General features: G+C 40.9%; 1 non-coding gene across 1 annotated transcript; it reads left to right on the forward strand.

Annotated features, from left to right (window-relative positions):
• Positions 1-5990: 5990 nt before the first annotated feature.
• LOC138441919 (small Cajal body-specific RNA 11) lies at positions 5991-6125 on the forward strand. Its single transcript, XR_011257487.1, has one exon. It is a non-coding gene; the product is annotated as a small Cajal body-specific RNA 11 (non-coding RNA).
• The last annotated feature ends 1072 nt before the right edge of the window (positions 6126-7197 follow it).

The following is a 7197-nucleotide window of genomic DNA, read 5'->3' on the forward strand; positions in this document are numbered from 1 at the left end:
GAGACTGCCAGCCTCTCCCCAGTCACAAAGGGTGGAAAATGCTGACACTGAGGTGGGGATCAAGGATGCGGGACAAGGGTAAGTACTATCAACAACAATAAAAAATTAATAGGCAATCTAAGAAAGAAATGGAAAATTTTATTTGAGCCAAATTGAGGATTATAACCTGGGAGAGAGTTTCTCAGAGAGTTCTGAGGACTGTTTCAAAGAATAAAGGATGCGGTTAGTATGTGACGGGCAAAAGTCACCTCTAAGCAAGCACACAAGTCTTGTGGAAGACTAGGTAACAGGAACAGATATCTTAGCGGTTTTAGTACTTTTCTAAGTATGGGAAGAACCAAGAATCCAGGTTCATAAAAAATGTATCCTGAAAATATCTAACCATCTGAAGGCCTGTTATGTCACTTTTCTCGGAGCACAGAATGCCTCATCCTAATCTTCACCCTGACTTTTGGGGTTTTAACGTACGTAAGTGACTATACAGTTCAGTTCAGTTCAGTTGAGTCATTCAGTTGTGTCCAATTCTTTGCAGCCCCATGGACTGCAGCATGCCAGGCCTCCCTGTCTATCACCAATTCCCAGAGCCTACTCAAACTCATGTCCATCACACTGGTGATGCCATCCAACCATCTCATCCTCTGTCATCCCCTTCTCCTCCCACCTTCAATCTTCCCCAGCATCAGGGTCTTTTTCATTGAATCAGCTCTTCAAATCAGGTGGCCAAAGTAGTGGAGCTTCAGCTTCAGCATCAGTCCTTACAATGAACATTTTCTGTAGGATGCACTGGTTGGCTCTCCTTGCAGTCCAAGGGACTCTCAAGAGTCTTCTCCAACACCACAGCTCAAAAGCATCAGTTCTTCTGCGCTCAGCTTTCTTTATGGTCCAACTCTCACATCCATGCATGACTACAGGAAAAACCATGGCTTTGACTATGATGGCAAACTAATGTCTCTGCTTTTTAATATGCTGTCTAGGTTGGTCAAACTAACTTTTCTTCCAAGGAGTAAGGGTCTTTTAATTTCATGGCTGCAGTCACCATCTGCAGTGCTTTTGGAGCCCCAAAAAATAAAGTCTGCCACTGTTTCCATTGTTTCCCCATTTGCCATGAAGTGATGGGACCATACACCATGATCTTAGTTTTCTGAATGTTGAGCTTTAAGCCAATTTTTTGACTCTCCTCTTTCACTTTCATCAAGAGGCTCTTTAGTTCTTCTTCGCTTTCTGCCATAAGGGTGGTATCATCTGCATATCTGAGGTTATTGATATTTCTTCCAGCAATCTTGATTCCAGCTTGTGTTTCTTCCAGTCCAGCGTTTCTCATGATGTACTCTGCATATAAGTTTAGCAGGGTGACAATATACAGCCTTGAAGTACCCCTTTCCCTATTTGGAACCAGTCTAGTTCCATGTCCAGTTCTAACTGTTGCTTCCTGACATGCACACAGATTTCTCAAGAGGCAGGTCAGGTGGTCTGGTATTCCCATTTCTTGAAGAATTTTCCACAGTTTGTGGTGATCCACACAGTCAAAGGCTTTGGCATAGTCAATAAAGCAGAAGTAAATGTCTTTCTGGAACTCTCTTGCTTTTTCAATGATCCAGCAGATGTTGGCAATTTGATCTCTGGTTCCTCTGCCTTTTCTAAAACCAGCTTGAACATCTGGAAGTTCACGGTTCACGTACTGTTTAAACCTGGCTTGGAGAATTTTGAGCATTACTTGACTAGCATGCGGGATGAATGCAATTGTGTGGTAGTTTGAGCATTCTTTGGCATTGCCTTTCTTTGGGATTGGAATGAAAACTGACCTTTTCCAGTCCTGTGGCCACAGCACTTTCACAGCATCATCTTTTAGGATTTGGAACAGCTCAACTGGAATTCCATCACCTCCACTAGATTTGTTCATAGTAATACTTCCAAAGGCCCACTTGACCTCTCATTCTAGGATGTCTGGCTCTAGGTGAGTGATCATACCATCGTGATTATCTGGGTCATGAAGATCTTTTTTTATAGTTCTTCTGTGTATTCTTGCCACATCTTCTTAATATCTTCTGCTTCTGTTCGGTCCATACCGTTTCTGTCCTTTACTGAGCCCATCTTTGCATGAAATGTTCCCTTGGTATCTCTAATTTTCTTGAAGAGATCTCTAATCTTTCCCATTCTATTGTTTTCCTCTATTTCTTTGCACTGATCACTGAGGAAGGCTTTCTTATCTCTCCTTGCTATTCTTTGGAACTCTGCATTCAAATGGGTATATCTTTCCTTTTCACTTCTCTTTCCACAGCTATTTGTAAGGCCTACTCAGACAGCCATTTTGCCTTTTTGCATTTCTTTTTCTTGGAGATGGTCTTGATCCCTGTCTCCTGTACAATGTCACAAACTTCCATCCATAGTTCATCAGGCACTCTGTCTATCAGATCTAATCCCTTGAATCTATTTCTCACTTCCACTGTATAATCGTAAGGGGTTTGATTTAGGTCATACCTGAATGGTCATACCTGATGTTTTCCCTACTTTCTTAAATTTATGTCTGAATTTGGCAATAAGGAGTTCATGATCTGAGCCACAGTCAGCTCCCAGTCTTTGTTTTTGCTGACTGTATAGAGTTTCTCCACCTTTGGCTGCAACGAATATAATCAATCTGATTTCAGTATTGACCATCTATGATGCCCATGTGCAGAGTCTTCTCTTGTGTTGTTGGAAGAGGGTGTTTGCTATGACCAGTGCATTCTCTTGGCAAAACTCTATTAGCCTTTGCTCTGCTTTGTTCTGTACTCCAAGGCCAAATTGCCTGTTACTCCAGGTGTCTCTTGACTTCTTACTTTTGCATTCCAGTCCCCTATAATGAAAAGGACATCTTTTTTGGGTGTTAGTTCTAGAAGCTCTTGTAGGTCTTCATAGAACCGTTCAACATCAGTGTCATCAGCATTAGTGGTCGGGGCATAGACTTGGATTACCATGATATTGAATGGTTTGCCTTGGAAATGAACAGAGATCATTCTGTCATTTTTGAGATTGCATCCAAGTTTGCATTTCAGACTCTTTAGTTGACTATGATGGCTCCTCCATTTCTTCTAAGGGATTCTTGCCCACAGTAGTAGATATAATGGTCATCTGAGTTAAATTTACCCATTCCAGTCCATTTTAGTTTGCTGATTCCTAGAATGTCGATTTCACTCTTGCCATCTCCTGTTTGACCACTTCCAATTTGCCTTGATTCATGGACCTAACATTCCAGGTTCCTATGCACTATTGCTCTTTACAGCATCAGACTTTGCTTCTATCACCAGTCACATCCACAACTGGGTGTTGTTTTTGCTTTGGCTCCATCTCTTCATTCCTTCTGGAGTTATTTCTCCACTGATCTCCAGTGGAGATGTATGAAGCACAAGCTGGAATCAAGATTGCTAGGAGAAATATCAATAACCTCAGATATGCAGATGACACCACCCTTATGGCAGAAAGCAAAGAAGAACTAAAGAGCCTCTTGATGGAAGTAAAAGAGAGTGAAAAAGTTGGCTTAAAGCTCAACGTTCAGAAAACAAAGATCACGGCATCCCGTCCCATCACTTCATGGCAAATAGATGGAGAAACGTGGAAAGAGTCGCAGACTTTATTTTGGGGGACTTCAAAATCACTGCAGATGGTGACTGCAGCCATGAAATTAGAGGACGCTTACTTCTTAGAAGAAAAGTTATGATCAACCTAGACAGCCTATTAAAAAGCAAACATTACTTTGCCAACAAAGGTCTGTCTAGTCAAGGCTATGGTTTTTCCAGTAGTCATGTATGGATGTGAGAGTTGGACTATAAAGAAAGCTGAGCGCCAAAGAACTGATGTTTTTGAACTGTGGTGTTGGAGAAGACACTTGAGAGTCCCTTGGACTGCAAGGAGATCCAACCAGTCCATCCTAAAGGAAATGAGTCCTGAATGTTCATTGTAAAGACTGATGTTGAAGCTGAAACTCCAATAGTTTGGCCACCTGATGCGAAGAGCTGACTCATTTGAAAAGACTCTGATGCTAGGAAAGATTGAAGGCAGGAGGAGAAGGGGATGACAGAGGATGAGATGATTGGATGACATCACCTACTCAAAGGACATGAGTTTGAGTAAACTCCAGGAGTTGGTGATGGACAGGGAGGCCTGGCGTGCTGCAGTCCATGGTGTTCTCAAGGCAAGAATACTGAAATGGTTTGCCATTCCCTTCTCCAGTGGACCACATTTTGTCAGAACTCTCCACCATGACCCGTCCATCTTGAGCGGCCCCACATGGCATGACTCATAGTTTCATTGAATTAGACAAGGCTGTGGTCCATGTGATCAGATTGTTTGTTTTTCTGTTATTGTGATTTTCAGTCTGTCTTCCCTCTGATGGAGAAGGATAAGAGGCTTACGGAAGCTTCCTGATGGGAGAGACTGACCAGGGGAAAACTGGGTCTTGTTCTGATGGGCAGGACTGTGCTCAGTAAATCTTTAATCCAATTTTCTTTTGATGGGTGGAGCTGTGTTCCCTCCCTGCTATTTACCAAACTATGGTGGAGGTAATAAAGATAATGGCGACCTCCTTCAAAAGATCCCAGGCCTGTACTGCTACACTCAGTGTCCCCAGTCCTGTAGCAAGCCACCACCAACCCATGCCTCCACTGGAGTCTCCTGGACATTCACGGGCAAATCTGGGTCAGTCTATTGTAGGGTATTTTTAGGATAATAATAATACTGTTTGCTACCATAATGATGGATGCATGTCCTTATATATTTGTTTGAACCCATAGAATGAACAACATCAAGAGTGAACCCTAATGTAAACTATGGACTTTGAGTGATTACAAAGGGTCAGTGTAAGTAGAAATGTACCATTGTGGTAAGCAATACTGATAACAGGATAACTGTCCCCCCCCTGTTTATGGGGACAGGGGATATATGGGAAATCTCTGTACTTTTCTCTCAATTTTTTTATAAATCTAAAACTGCCCTAAGAAAATTAAGTCTTTAAAAAATATTACATATGTATATACATAAATGCACACAGAAATAAGATCAGTGGTTGCCAGGGACTATGATGGGGGAGGGGTTGATTATAATGAGCACAGAAGAATTTGGAGTGATGGAAATGTTCTATGTGTTGGTTGTGATGGTTACTACATAACCGTGCATATTTGTTAGAACTTTTTATATATCAATACTTAAGAAGGATAAAGTTTACTGTGTGTAAGTTATGCCTTACTAAATTTGACTTTTAAACATTCCTAAGAATGTGTATCTTTTAAAATTCATTGAACAAATATCTACTGAATGTCAACTATGTACTCAGCATTATTGTCGGCCCTGAGGATACAACAATGACTAAAATAGACAAAATTCTGTTTTGATGATGTTTATATTCTGTTAGGGGAAACAGACAGTAAAGATTAGCCTGTAAAATATCTAGCCTGTTAGTGTTGAGGTTTGCTATCAGAGTAGATGTTAGGTGTGAGGAAAAAGAGTCTAAAATTGCCCTTAACTACTGAAGGATAGAGTTGCCATTTACTGAGATGGGAAGACTTGTTAGAGGATCAGATTGAGAGTGAGGAGGAAGAGAACAGGAAGCTCTGTTTTGGACATGTCACATTTGAAATGCCTGCTCGATAGCCAATAAGGCCTTCCTGGAGGATGTCCAGTAGGCAGTTGGATATACAAGTTTAAAGGGACTTCCCTGGTGGTCCAGTGGTTAAGAATCTGCTTTCCAATGTGGGGGTTCAATCCCTGGTCAGGGAACTAACATCCCACATGGCTCGGGGCAACTAACCCATGCACCACAACTACTGAGCCCACATACCTCAGCTGGAGAGCCCACATGCCACAAACTATATGCTCTCCGGAGCCCACAGAGAGAGCCACAACCAGAGAGAAGCCCTCGCATGGCAGTGCTGCAACAAAGACCTGACACAGACAAAAATAAATAAACAAATTCTTTTTTTAAGTTTGGAGCTTAAAAAAAAAAGTTTAGAGCTTAGCTGAGGTCTCTTATAAAGCTATAACTTAGGTGAGGTATAAAGATATAACTCTGAAGTCTGGCAGGACATGCAGCAATCTCCCACTCAGGAGGTCTGCCCTAAGAATAGGGCTAACTCTTGAAGGCAAAAGGGGATAATTTAAGAAAAAAAAAAAAGATATAATTTTGGGATGGTCACCATGTGGGAGTAAATACAGATGAAAAATAGAGAATGTCCAAGGAAGGAGCCTCAAGACTTTCCAACATTAGTAGGTCAGAGAAATGAAGAGGAACAAGCAGATGGAAACAGAGTGACCAGAGATAAAAGGAAAACCAATCATCTCTGAAGTCCTGGAAGCTGCAAGAAACAGAAGTTACAAGTTGAAGAGTGAATCATCTACATCAATCTGGATTTGACAATATGGAGATCACTGGTAATCTAAAGCAGTTTCAATGGAAGGGTGAGTGTGAAAGAAAAAGTTAAGAGAAGTTTGTAAACATTTAGATGTAAGCATTGTTCACTATAATGTTAATACCAAAATATTTTATCTACTCCATTTTCCAATAGTTTCAAATATTTAAGAATGGTCCTTTCGTTATCTGCCTTGATTTGTCCTTGGTTCTACTTCCTGAGTTGGGCAGGGGGACATGAGGTCACCTGCTGGAAGATGGTGTCTGCTAAGCAACTGCAGGAATTGATTTTACTCAGTCCACCCCAGATGCAGAAAGTTTATCAGGCCACAAAAACATATTTATAGATTGAAAGAGTCCAGGAGTACTAAACACAAGAAACTAAAAAGTTCTAAACCAAAGCCACATCATTGGGAAATTCCACTGTGGTGGAGCTAAACAAAGCGTTTCTAAAAGCTTCTAAAGGGGTAGGGGGAGGGGAGAACAGGTAAGCTACAAAAGACTAGCATCCAAGACAAGATAAGATTTCTCAACAGCAACACTGGAAACTAGAAGACATTGGAACAATTACCTCAACATTCTATAGGAAAATATTTCCAATCTATAATTCTAAACTCTACCAAAATAGTAGTTTAAAGATTTTAAATATCAATCAAATGAGAGTAAATTTTTCAGGTATGTGAGTTCTCAAAAAATTTGCTTCCTATGACCCTTTCTCAGGAAGCCACCAAAATGTTATCCACCAAAATGAGGGAGTAAACAAAAATAGAAAGACACAAAATTTAAGAAACAAGATGTGCAACAAAGGGAAGAAATATACT

Source organism: Ovis canadensis, chromosome 5 (assembly GCF_042477335.2).
Source record: "Ovis canadensis isolate MfBH-ARS-UI-01 breed Bighorn chromosome 5, ARS-UI_OviCan_v2, whole genome shotgun sequence".
Taxonomy (NCBI): Eukaryota; Metazoa; Chordata; class Mammalia; order Artiodactyla; family Bovidae; genus Ovis; species Ovis canadensis.